Raw genomic sequence first — 13,510 nt, 5'->3', positions numbered from 1 at the left:
TCTGGAGAAAATGCTGGGGCTGCCATCTCTCCCACTTCCGCTTCCTCACCAACAGCATCTATGTGCAAATATAAGAAGCCGCAACCCAAACCCCAACTTTATGACTCTTAAAAATAGGGCTTTGTTTTAGTAGATGAAGTGCCACATGCTGAAGCAGCAGTACCACTTCCTGTGGTATCAAGACAGATCTTTTATTCAAGAATTGACCCTGTCTGACCCTGAATAATAGTTTGAGAACAATCTCATATTGATAGGAAAGTTAAGAGCCATTCTCCATACTACTTCCTTCATTCACATTATCCATAACGCTCTCTTCTGATTTCCCTGTATCTCATTTGTCCTTCTCTGCCATTTTTAGGGAAATCCAGGATCTGGATGCCATGGGGACAGGAAGGTATAGCGACTGATGTTCTAGTCTGGCTCAGTGTCAAATTTTGATCACAGATAGGTCACTGATTCTCTCTCGGTTTACTTCCTGTTCAGAAATATCAGCCAGGAAAGCAGGTTTAATGGCAAGGAAACTTAAAATGAGAGTTGCATTTTCCATTTGCCTTTCTTATAAACCTCCAGAATGCCTATGATTCATCGACTTTTGTGTGAAGATGGCCGTTAGCAGGAAGCTGGTCCAGTACCCTAATTTCACAGATGATGATGCTGTGATCCAGAGAAATTACGTGTATGCCCAAGGTCACAAACCTATTTCATAAATAGCTTCTCCTTAGCCTAATACTGGACCAAAATGCAAGATCCTATCAGTTTATCTTGCACAATATTCTGAATTGCTACACACAAAGATAATAAAGACAAAATTACTTTTTTTTTCTGCGGCTGATGCCAGTCTTAACAGAATACAAATATACAAGTTATAGGCCCTGGGGTTCTTATAAAAGTTTAACTCTAAAATATTGACAAATGGCCAAGACTCTAATCAGGTAACTCGTGAATGCCCTTTCTCATTCCAAGGAGGAGGAGCTCACCATGAGTTATGTCCACCCAATCTCTGCATAGAAGGAGAAGAGCAGACACGGCCTCATAAAAGTTTTGCTAATGGCTGAGGCAAAGGAGTTGATGAAAGATAAATGGACATTCCCCCAATTCCTCAGCGCAATGATGCCTTTTTGGTTCTTTGTGATATCCTTGGTTCTTAGAACAGCACCTCACAGGGAGGAGGGCAAAAGAATGAATGAAGAACAAATGAATGAATAAATAACTTTAAAGAATAATAAAGTATAGAGAATAGTCAAGTATGTAAGCTTGAATAAAGAATTTAAGTAAAGAAAACTATTTTAAAGAAGAAAAAGGTTTGGGTCTGGTAGGACTTCTCCAGCAAGATTTCGAATTGGTAAATTGAACAAATAAAAATCTGTTGAAAACACATATATTTCAAAATATGGGTTTTTCAAGAACTAATAATTTTTATGTACTATGAGTCCATTGTACATCTCTTATATAACTTAAAGTACCTTTTATTTTTAAAAAATTCTGGGGGAGGACTTTGTTACTTTGAAATAGGGCATAATTTTACAACTCTTATGGGCATTTTAATTTTTCTCTCTCATTCTCAGCCAAATATGCTTGATCTTCTTACGGGAAATGTTTCTCATTAATTTATTTTTCATTACTTTTTAGGGCTTAAGGCAATTTTCCAATGGCAAAATCACTGCAAGAGTCATTATCTCTTACTGCAAGTATTTATAAGGTTTGTATATTCTAGGATGATTTTATAATTATTTTTTAACATAGCATTTGGCAATTATTATCTGCTTTCCAATGTACTTTTAAATTCATTTTCAGTCCAACTGTATCTACTTAGTATGGTCCCAGCATTTTAAATTGGTTATCACTTTTATATCTTATCAAAAACTTCTATCAGGAATGAGGAAATTGCCAGTATTTTTTGGGGGGGGGGCTCTTCCCGAGTCATTAAGTTTTTAATTTTATTTTAACACTGGAATACAAAATAAAGAGTTGAGAAATATATGCCTCTATCATTTATTATTAACTTAGTTTCATTCCTCATTCTAACTATAGCAATAAACAGTTCTGTGGTATTGGTCCTTTAGTTTGACCTATTGTTGTAAAGATAAAGTAGGTTTTAAAACCAAGACCTAGAACCACTAACTTTTGACTAGTTTTTCAGTTTGATCAATTTATCCTTTTTCCAATTAACCTCCAATTCATCCTCCATGCTGCCACCAACCCTCTCAAAACACATATCAGAACATCACACTTTCATACTTAAAAGATTTTTAGAGCTTGCCTTTGTGGTAAAGCCCAAACTGAGCCTTATCACCCAGCAAATTCCCACAGGTACATATCACTTCTAAATATCACTTGAGCAATACTTGCTACTTGAATTTCCCAAAATATTACACGTTGTCACTCCTCTATGTCTTTCCCCATGCTGTTCTTTCTTCTTGGAATGCCCTTAACTATCTGGTCAACTTAATTCTCACTAGTTCGCAAGAATCAAAGGTTACTTCCTCTTAGAAGAGCTCCCAGGCCAACCTAGACATCCTTCTTTACCCTCATAACCCCTGGGGCATCCAGGGAGTAGATGATGTGGACTTTGTCAGAGTAATAACACACACTATTTTATTCACCATTTTCTTACTCATCTCTCCCCTAGCTGGTAAACTCCCTGATATCAAAAGAGTACACTGTTCATCTCTACATATTCTTACCACATATGGAGGGCTCAATAATATTTCAAGATTTTATCCCATTTAATTGCTAAACTATACTACTACAAAGGGAAATCCTGGAGTTGAAATAAAATGATTACAATACTAGCGAATATAAACATAGAAAAACAATTAAACCTTTGCTAGAAAAATAGTTGTTCAAAATTAGAGAAAAAAATTATGTTGTTTCTATAGAGAACCTATGGACACTTTCAAGGGCTTAATTAATACTTAGTTATTCTGTAAATTCATTTAAAAGCTAAAGGTTTTCTTTTCATTGGCATTCCTTTATTCTCAGTAAGCACCCCTGCTCAAACATGGCTACATTTGGTCATGATTTTTGTAGACCTATATTCATCTCAGCTGTGGGCAAAGTGAGGTGACCATGAGTATACATTTGGGAGCAGCAAAGAGAGGGACCAGGATGCACTGGGATTCATGCAATATAAGTAACAAAGAAAGGTACAGGAGTCAGGGGCAAAGGAGCAATGGAACCAAACTCTCAATGGCAGCCTTTTGCTGTGCTAAGAACTCTTGGGAAGAGTTGAGTCCCCATGGCTGAAGAGCACAATTCCTAGGGCCTTTCTGTGTGGGCTGGTAGAGGGAACCATCCCATCAAACTTCATCATAAAAACAATGTCTGGGAACACACCAGAACAAACCCTCAATAATTAGCAGATTATTACAGTCTACAGTAACTGAAGGACCACCCTGCTTCAACGCGTTCATGAAGTGCAATATAAATATAGTTTAGAAAAGGGAAAGTTTACATTATAAAGTCATTTTAAATATATCCTTGAAATATAGAAAGGAAAAGAACTTTAGGCTCAATTTTGAGAACTACCTAAGGCCTTTGATGGTCTTTGATGAAGGTCACATTGTGATACAAGCAAAAGAAGATTTTAACGGACCCCGAATGTACATGTATTGTATATTACCCAAATAAGGAAAGAAAATGAAAAGCACAGGTGGGCATAAATGCACACCAAGTATAACGCTAAGAATAAATAAACTGTAACATTAACATCAATATAGTTACAGGTTTCATGGTGATTAATGCCTTTACTTTCAAGCAGATTCTAATAACTCTTTAAGGGCAATCTGAACCAAAAAAGCTAAAGGTATTTGAACTGAAGCCATGAGTTCTGAACTCTGCAAGGCCACAGGCTTTGCAATTTATGACATTTAAAAAGATCTCTTCCTTTCTTCCATTCTTGATCTTTTAAATGTCATTTCTCTTTTGCCTTTATTATAAATACCCTTCCTTGACTATTTTTTTAATTTCAAAATCTCTAATGTAGTATCTTCATTTTATCATAAATATTGGAAACTACAGGCAGCACAAAGCATTCAAGATTAAGATGACCCCATCATACTGAATACCTTAATTTCCTTCTTATGAATAAGTCCCTATAAACTATATTACTGTCATTTGTTCAAGGTTTTAAACTTTCTAATCATTTAATTTTAAAAGGGAAAATAAAATATAATGGATTTAAACTATACCTGAAGCCTATCTCAATTGAAGAATCTATGGAGGATGGAAAAAGTTTCCTGCATGGATTATATTTTTCTTGCTCTGCTAATTTGAAAGGGTCTATGATTAATTTCTATGACTCCCTTGGGTCAACATGTACGCCTCCCTAACTGTTTGAAATTCAAACCATTACATAAGCTTCCTGTCAACTTATTTCTCTCTTTGCAATAATTTATTCTCTCATTCCATATCTAATTAATGATATTTTCAGGACATAAGTAAAGTATTCTTTGGTCTTTTCACTAAAAGCTGCATAGAAATCTCTGATGGAACCACATCTCTCCACATCCTTCATCTGTATGTTACCTTGTGCTGCTGGTCATCTTTTCACATAACCAACCCCCTCTCCTCAACTAGACTACAAGCTCCTTGAAAGCAGAGTCCATGTCTTTGTCTTGTCTTTCATTCCACTCCTCTTTGATCTCTACTTCTCTCCCCATCGGTAAGAATATAACAGATGTTCAATAAACGGCTGTTAGTTGAGATAGGTCAAAACTTGGGGCTGTGGGGCATGCAACATACACATTGTTTTCAGCAGTGATCTGAGAGGCTGAAGAGTAGTCAGGGGATTGTATCCTGTGAGTCACAGACAGTTGATATGAGTCTAGAGGTTTGAGGTGAGAGATTAATAACTGAGAACGGGATCCATACCTGGGGAAAACGCCCGAGTAACTTTGAGAAACCATCCCTGAAGTGATCTGTTCCACCAGGAGGTGGCGCTTTAGCTCAGGACCACTCTGCTGGCCAAGTTTCCACTTCATCCGAAAGGTATCTCTATGAATTTATAGAAACATTTCCCTAGCAATGGAACGGGAACTAAAACATGAGCTGTATCATCCCAGAAGATCTTGCTATTGTTAAGGAAAATATAAGAAAACTAATAGGAATCTTATTTAAAGAAAAGCTTTGCTTTTCCAGCAACTGAATAATCCTAGCAACAGTCTTCTCTTGAACCACAGGTCTTTCCTATCGTACCTAGGAGGTCTCACTTTTTGATGCAAGGTGTACATAGAGATAGTTTCTTAAAATAAATTTTAATGTGGTAAGGTCTGTGTGCACGTGCCTACTTTCATATTTGGCAAGAAATATGTTTTACATCAATGGCAGAAAATGTCTAAATGGATAAAGGTAGTAAAAAAAGTGATTAGGTGTCATTTGAATAAACAAATATGGAGTGCCATTAACATTAGTATCCCTTTCCATGTATGTGTGTGTACAAATGTTAAATACATACAAACTGCTTGTTCAAGGCTAATTAGATGAGCAGGTCAAGTTTATGCTTTATTAATACCTGGGTTGAAGTTAAATTAAATCTTGATTATGCTCTATGAATCATCTGCTTCACTGGATTAGATTAAGAGAGCTAAATTTAAGAATATAATCAACTAGAGATTCTCTTGGCAATATCCTGAAAAACTCAAAATTATGCATTAGGAGACAAAGGTATGAGTCAATAATTTTATAAAATGGGATCCAGGGCCTTTTCAAAATACTTAAACATCTCTATGCTTATGGCCACACTGGATTAGAAACAAATAAAAAATCATCTCCATGATATAAATGCTGTTTCCAAATCTACACTATCCAATAGAGTCATGTAGAGACATATCAAAAATGGGCAGAGCACTTGGCTGTCTTTCCCAAGAGCACCAACGATCACATAGACCCAGCTCTAAACAGTCCAGGAAGTGCTCCAGAGAGTTTCAAGCCATGTTCTCTTACTATTGAGGACATACACTTTTTCTACCTGGCCCAAGTTATTAAATTCTTAGATTCATTTTCTCCATGATGAGCCAGACTCATGTTCATCATTAAAAAAGAAAGAAGGGAAAACAACCTTAATGAAGACATTTGCCTTAGAAACTGCCACAATCAAAGACAGACCTTTTCAGATGTAATTAAATCTTTTCCAAGATAATTTATCTTATTAAAATATGGTAATTTACCATGGTTTCAGGTTATTTGAAACCTTTCTAGGATTGAAAGCTGAAGTTAATTTCTTGCTATAAGCAGTATAATTTGGACCAAAGAGATTCAGGGAGCATTTTATATTCACACAAGCACATAAAAGCTAAAACTGTTTATTTTTATCCAAGGTACTTAAAGGAATCTGACGGTACCCCAGGAATCTGCATATGCTTCAGTATTGGAGTGCAAAGGGTAGACCAGAAAGAACAGAACTGTCCTCACCAAAACTGATCCAACCTGTCCCTGTCAGCACCCTAGGCTGATAAAGACTTAGGAAGAAAGCTCTTGCAGAGATGTTATTTTTGATGACATCAGGATGCCCAATTCAAAAATCAGCGTGATTGGAGGTTTAATGAGGCACTTTGTTATTCCCTGCAATAAAAAATAGAGACAGAGTTCTTCAGGCTTAATTACCACATCTGTTATTAGGCACTTTACCGTGATTGACTGGAGTGTATGTCGGACACGGTGCCAAAAAAGCCTCCCCATGAAAGCAGCTTCCCTCTCACTGTCTGAATGGCAGCGGCCTCTGTTACAACCAGGATTTCCATGGCAAACAAGCAAAGCCAGGAGTGCACAAGCCCCCGAGCCAGCTGAAGGCATTTTTCCTGGTGCCAGTTAAGCTGGGACCCGGGCCTGGGCCACTCGCTCTGAATTCTGCTTCTCTCTCCTTCAGGCTCCACCACACTTGCCTGCAGCCCATGATAAACAGGCACAATGGGGAGAGGAAGGAGCAGGGCAAGACCAGGAGGGGCCCAGTTCTGGCTTTGTTGTGGTGCCTACTTGCAGACATTCAAATTAGGAGTTATGATGGGATGCTGCAGATGAGATGCATTTGCTAGCTCCCAAGCTAATTATGACTTTAAAATATGCAGCTAATATGCAACACCACGAAGGTGCTTTCTCAGGATACCAGTTCCTTGGATGCCTTGGGCTCTATGAACCAACCACCAAATTGGATTTTAGGAACTTAACATCTCATTCTATAACATACATATTAGAGAAACTTATTGCCATTGCTCCTGTCCCCAATAAAGCTGTTCACTGATTCCTTCAAGTCTGTGTATGGAGGCCATTGGGGATCTACTAATTAAACTGCAGTTCATTTGAAAAGAGTTGCCTTTAAAAAGTACGCCATCATTCAACTTTTTAAAACTGCAAAAATCCAGACACCCACAGCTCTCTGTATCCCTGTGCAGGCAGTAGCACAGGGACAATTACTAGCACAGAAAACCATTCTTTAGACCAGATGTACAAGCAAGAAATCTCTTACCTGAACACATGCCAGGTAGGGAAACAAACCAATACTCCTAACCAGAGTTGTCTCAAGTAAACAGAGGCCCAATGCTACAGAAGTCGTGACATATGGCTGTAACATAAGAAATGAGAAAAGACTACAACATATATACCTTGTAAATATTCTTGTGGAACAATCAAGTGTAAAGAAGAATGTCCTTCAGGGCTTCTCTCTCTCTGTGTTTAATTTGCTCTTCGAGGATGAGATTGTTTAAATTTATGATGCACTCCCCAGTTGCATTTTTATACCAAGCAATATCCATGGTGTTTTGGATGTGTGGTTACTATCAATGGTGCTTTGTGCATAGAATATAACCCAGAAATAACAGTGAGTAAAGTATGAGAAGTTGGCAAGCAGGAAAAGAATTTTCTATGCTATTAGAAGAATCAGAGCAGCATTTAATAAAAATAAAAGGAATGTATGGTGTTTTCTAAAAAGGAATGAAAATTTTAAAAACTCATTGTCTATACACTTGGAGGCATTTCAGATATGGAACAACTTTTTCTGTCCTTGGGGTGGAGACTGAGTGTCAATTCCCTAGAGGTTTGCAGCTAAGATCTGCCCACTTTTCAACAATCTTTCCAGCCTGAGGGGAAAAAATGAGCTTTAGGAAATAAATCTCAGACTTCTCAGACAAATGGCAGTCCAGTTTGGTGTCATACACTTCCTGCAAGTCGTGACTGCTAAAGGGCCCTCTCATATTCCCCAGACTTCTGAAATATGGCCTTTCTCTCCTCAGCCCCTATAATACAAATGATTGAGGCTCTTTTCTAACTAAGCCTTTCCCTTACTCTCTTTTCTCTTTATCCACAATGAGCCTTTGTGATCCTTTATGAAGAGAAGAGAGATGATAGAGCAGGGTGAAAGTGAAATCAACCAATTCTGAAATTATATCAAGTCCATCTGCCAACAACAACAAAAACAGAGCTATTTCAAAGCAAAATTCCTTCAAAAGATAAAATTACACAAGTAATGGTTTTTGTGGTATTACAGAGAAAGGAGCTATATGTTAAAATATCTAAAAGCGGGCTTCCCTGGTGGCGCAGTGGTTGAGAGTCTGCCTGCGGATGCAGGGGACACGGGTTCGTGCCCCGGTCTGGGAAGATCCCACATGCCGCGGAGCGGCTAGGCCCGTGAGCCATGGCCACTGAGCCTGTGCATCCGGAGCCTGTGCTCCGCAACGGGAGAGGCCACAACAGTGAGAGGCCCGCGTACCACACACACACACTAAATAAATAAATAAATAAATAAATAAATAAATATAAGCAATTTGGCAGTGATTTCTTGGATATGACACCAAAAGCACAAACAACAAAAGAAAAACCAGATAAACTGGATTTCATAAAAACTAAAAACTTTTGTGCATCAAAGGACACTATCAACAGAGTGAAAAGGCAACCCACACAATGGGAAAAAGTACTTGCAAATCATACATCTGATAAGGGATCAAAATCCAGAATATGGAAAAACAAAAACTCCTACAACTCAGCAACAATAAGATAATCAACCTAATTAAAAATGGGCAAAGAACTTAAATAGACATTTTTTTAAAGAAAATACACTATTGGCCAATATGCATAGGAAAAGGTGTTCAACGTCACTAATCACTAGGAAAATGCAAATCAAAACAACAATGAGATACCCCTCCACACCCATGAGGATTGCTATTATCAAAAAAAAAAAACCCAGAAAATAACAAGTGTTGCTGAGGATGAGGAGAATTTGGAAACTTGTGCATTGTTGATGGGAATGTAAAACACTGTGCTGCTGTAGAAAAGAGTATGGGAGTTTCCATTAACTAAAAAATTAAACATGGAATTACCATATGATGCAAAAATTCCACTTCTGGGTATATACTCTAAAAGAATTGAAAGCAGGGACTCAAACAGATTTGTATACCAATGTCATAGCAGCATTATTCACAATACCCAAAAAGTGGTAGTAACACAAATGTATATTAATGGATAAATGGATAAACAAAATGTGGTATATCTATACAATAGAATATTATTCAGCCTTAAAAAAGAAGAATATTCTGAAACATGCTACAACATGAATGAAACTTGAAGACATTATGCTAAGTAAAATAAAGCAGACACAAAAGCATAAATATTGTACTATTTCCCTTATATGGGGTACCTAGAGTAGTCACATCCATAGTCAGAAACTATCAATAGAAGGGTGGTTGCCAGGGGCTGGGGACACAGGAAAACAGGGAGTTGCTGTTTAATGGGTGCATAGTTTCAGTATGGGAAGATGAAAAAGTTCTGCAGATGGATGGTGGTGATGGTTGCACAACAATATGAGTATATTTAATGCCACAGAACAGTACACTTTAAAATGGTTAAAATGACAAATGTTATGCCTATGTTATCACAGTTTTAAAAAAGAAATAACTAGAAATAAGCCAAATTCTAAGGAGTAAGTAACAAACATCTGCCCAAGAGGTAGGGACTTCTTGTTTGCTTCTTTTTTTACCTGTCTACATGATTACAAGACACATCATGCATTCTTCCATGGATCACACATGGACCTTTAATCTAGTCTCTAGAACTCAAGGGTGGAAGGAGGGAAACATCAGCAAACATAATAACATCTGTGTGATCCTGTGTCAGCCAAGTGCCACCACTGCCTTCTCTGCTGGGGGGCGGGGTGTGGGGAGAGGTGGCAGAATGTAACCTCTCTGCCCTCCTAGAGAGCTCTAAAACAGATCATAATTCCTCCAGAACCAATGAACAGAAACCAAAATGGACAATTTAGCTCCCTCTCAACTTTAAGCAAATGGAAACCAAAGAGCATCCAACATTTTGAAGCCACCCTTCCTGTCAGAATCCCAGCTCTTCACTGTCTGCCTGAATTCAAAACTCCAATTCACTTGTTTAACTTGGAATGAACTCAGGGATGTGGACTTGTGTACACTTTTTACTTTCTAAGAGAAGTTCTAAGGAATTTGAGGTTTTGGAGTACCTTGCCTTCCTCGATTTCAATTCTAAATTCCTCAACTTTGACTTTCTGGGTCAAATCCAAGTAGCTCTGCTTTGGGGTTTTATTCTCCCCCCGCCTCCACTCCTCTAATGGCTAATGAAGTTAAGATGACACAAAACAATGCTTTTTTGAGTACAGAGTACAGATCTCAGTCCCTTCTGGCAGGTACTCCTACAGACCAGTTGTTATTTATAATACCTATAAGGGGGAAAAGAGATTAAAAGATCAAGTCCCGCTGTACTTCCCCACAAAGCCGGCCACAGCTGTACCAGGGCTTCCGAGCAACTGGTCGGCAAGGAGACAGCAAGCCTTCTGTTGTCCTGTCGGGTCTGCTCAGGTCACCGCATGTGGCGTGGATTAGAGAATCCTGGCTCTCTGTTACCCAGAGGGGCAGGACTGGGCTTTCCACACCACACTCCTGAACTGGGGCTCTGTGCCATCACTGGACACTCTTTTCAGGGTCTCTTGGGGAACAGCAGCAGATATCAATCAGATTTTAAAGGCTAACAATCCCTTTTCTTTTTCTTTTTTTTAATTTGTGTGTAAATTTTTAAAAGAGAGACACACAGAGAGAACAATTCATTTTTACCCGTTTTCCTGAAGATCTGTCATAATGGAGTAGAAGAAAATGTATCCATCATGGATAGAAAAAGGTAGTTTAGATTTGGTCTGAAGTTAGCTATACCCAGGGACTTTGCTAAAGTTGTGCTTTAAGTTCAACATGTTGGAGCCAGGCTGCACCAAAACCAGGAGCCAGTACAGAGGAAGAGCTTCACAAAGGCAGCTGTCCCCAAACTCATACTCGGCTTCTCCAGGGCAGAGAAGGGGCAAGCTCTGTAGGTCACATGGTTGTGCTTCCTCCATTTGGTGTCGAGCCCCATGGCCACTGCGAAGCTGCAGCTCTGCTCAGGGTGCTGCCAGCAGCGAGCCTCACCCACCCTAGTCTCACCCACCTGCTCAGCTGCACCCTGCCCTCCAGACACGCCCCAGAGGCTTCCCGGTTGAGGCCATGGGGTTGCAGAAGGCCTTTTTGACCTCTTCATCTCATAAATAAGGAATCAGGCATGAAAGAGTTTTTTAGGTGTCTAAGATCAAACGGTGGCAGACGTGGATCTCAGGTCAAGAGCTTTTAGCTCCAGATGCATGGCTCATCCCACCATTCTGGGCCACCTAGTAGAGCTCTAAGGGGAGGTACACTCCCTCACTCTAGAAGCATTTATTTGTTTCACCCAAGGCCATGCGAGTATATATATATATATATGGATTAGTGACACTGACCTTGAGATTGACATCACTGTTTATGCTTTTCATTGGCACCAAGATGAGAAAACACAAAAAACTACCTCAAAATGATACAATTCTAAAAGTGGGCAGCTACGCTCATGAGTAATGCTGGAATTTCAAACTTGGGTGATTCCACCATCTCCCACAAGTCAGCATAAAGTACATTTAAGGTAAAACTTGAACCATGTCAATGAAGTGAAACGTCCCAAAAGTCAGTCTCTCCTTAAGCAATTTTGCTTCATCTAGACTTCTTTCCTCTAAACATGGGGTCCCCACTGGGCCTTCAACAATGATCTTGAAGCCTGACACTGACAACCCGCAGGCATCTTCACTCTCCCTAGTTGCTCAGCTGCCAACAACAGCTGGGACACAAAGAATGGGTGGGACAGTCACTGCACATGGCTTTTTCTTTGTGGGCACAGTGGCCAAAGCCTGGCAGAGGTCATCTCCTCACGTCTCAGGGAGCACACCATGGAAGAAAGTGCACTCTGGTTCTCAATAGACACTGAAGAGGTTTGCTCTGCCTAGGGTCTTACTTGTGATGGATCCAATTCCTAGACAGAGACTGGGAAGCTGCTTTTGTTTTAACAAACTCGTTCTCAGAACTCAGTGAAAAACTCACCTGGCTTCCGAAGCCCTGTATTTACTGACTGACACTTTGTTCTGAAGATCTGCCTGTCAGGCCGTGGTTGCCATCCTCCTCAGCAGTGGAGCCTGACACATTCCCCATCAAAGGAAACAGACAGGGCACATCAGCCACTAACCCATGAAAACACTGTGGTCTCCCTTATGTGCCAGGGAATGAATCTACGTGTCATTGGGGCCTTAATGACATAGCCTCGTTTTCACAAAGAATACAACCTAGCCAAGAAATGAAAAATGCTCTTCCAAGTTCCCCAACTAGACAAGAGTTTCCTTAGATCAAGCTATAAGAAATCCTCTGTGGATAGAGAGAGAGGTAATGTCTCTGTCTGCCACACCTTAACTCTGTAAATTCAGAAGGAGCAGAGTTTTGTCCTTTACGGAGAAGGCAACCCATAAGCACTCACTTAAAATTCTAAAGGCAAATTTGGGGGATCTCTTTCAGAAGCTCTCTGGATGTCATAACAACACAATATCCTCAATCAAAGACAATTACACTGGAAGGTGACAGCTGAACCTAGAGGGTTAGCTTATAGGATGATGATCACGATCATAAAAATTAAACCCTACAGCAGTGATGGGCTGCGGGGAAGCCCTCCAAACAGTCCCCAGTGGCTGCACAAACAAAACTACAAAGCATCAATTACATCCTGCCTTGAAAAAAAAGCCAGGATTTCTTTTTCCTTCCCTCCCTATCTTGGCAGAGCTCCACGTCATAAGCTTTTTGTTTTTGTTTTTGAACGGTGGAAGAAAAGTGCCTTTGCCCCAGGCTGGTCTTCACCAAAATAAAAGTAGACCATTTGGCTAGCTCTCCTGAGGAACTCTCTGCAGCTGAGTCCTTGGCTGGGCTCGGGCACAGTCCTCACCCTTCTTGAAGGAGGGTGTCTTCTTCTCAGTGGGAAGAACCACCTGACCTCTCCTGGCCCAGGTGAGGTGCTTCCTGGCTGGCATGGCCTCCATTACTGACCCTCCCCTCACACTCTCACCACTTCAATTCCTCTGCCTCCTATGAAAGAATAGCTAAGAGGTCAACTGTTCAAAACCTGAAAGTCCAGGGCTTCCCTGGTGGCGCAGTGGTTGGGAGTCTGCCTGCCGATGCAGGGGACACGGGTC

At 39.9% G+C, this 13,510-nt stretch overlaps 1 protein-coding gene across 7 annotated transcripts in view; it reads right to left on the bottom strand.

Moving 5' to 3' along the window:
* The window catches only part of MEGF10 (multiple EGF like domains 10), a 163,801-nt gene that overhangs the window by 135,453 nt on the left and 14,838 nt on the right, over positions 1 to 13,510 (bottom strand). The gene's annotated exons all lie outside the window — the stretch shown is intronic.

This window comes from Physeter macrocephalus, chromosome 8 (genome assembly GCF_002837175.3).
Source record: "Physeter macrocephalus isolate SW-GA chromosome 8, ASM283717v5, whole genome shotgun sequence".
NCBI classification, from domain to species: Eukaryota; Metazoa; Chordata; class Mammalia; order Artiodactyla; family Physeteridae; genus Physeter; species Physeter macrocephalus.
This window is presented reverse-complemented; position numbering and strand designations above follow the sequence as displayed.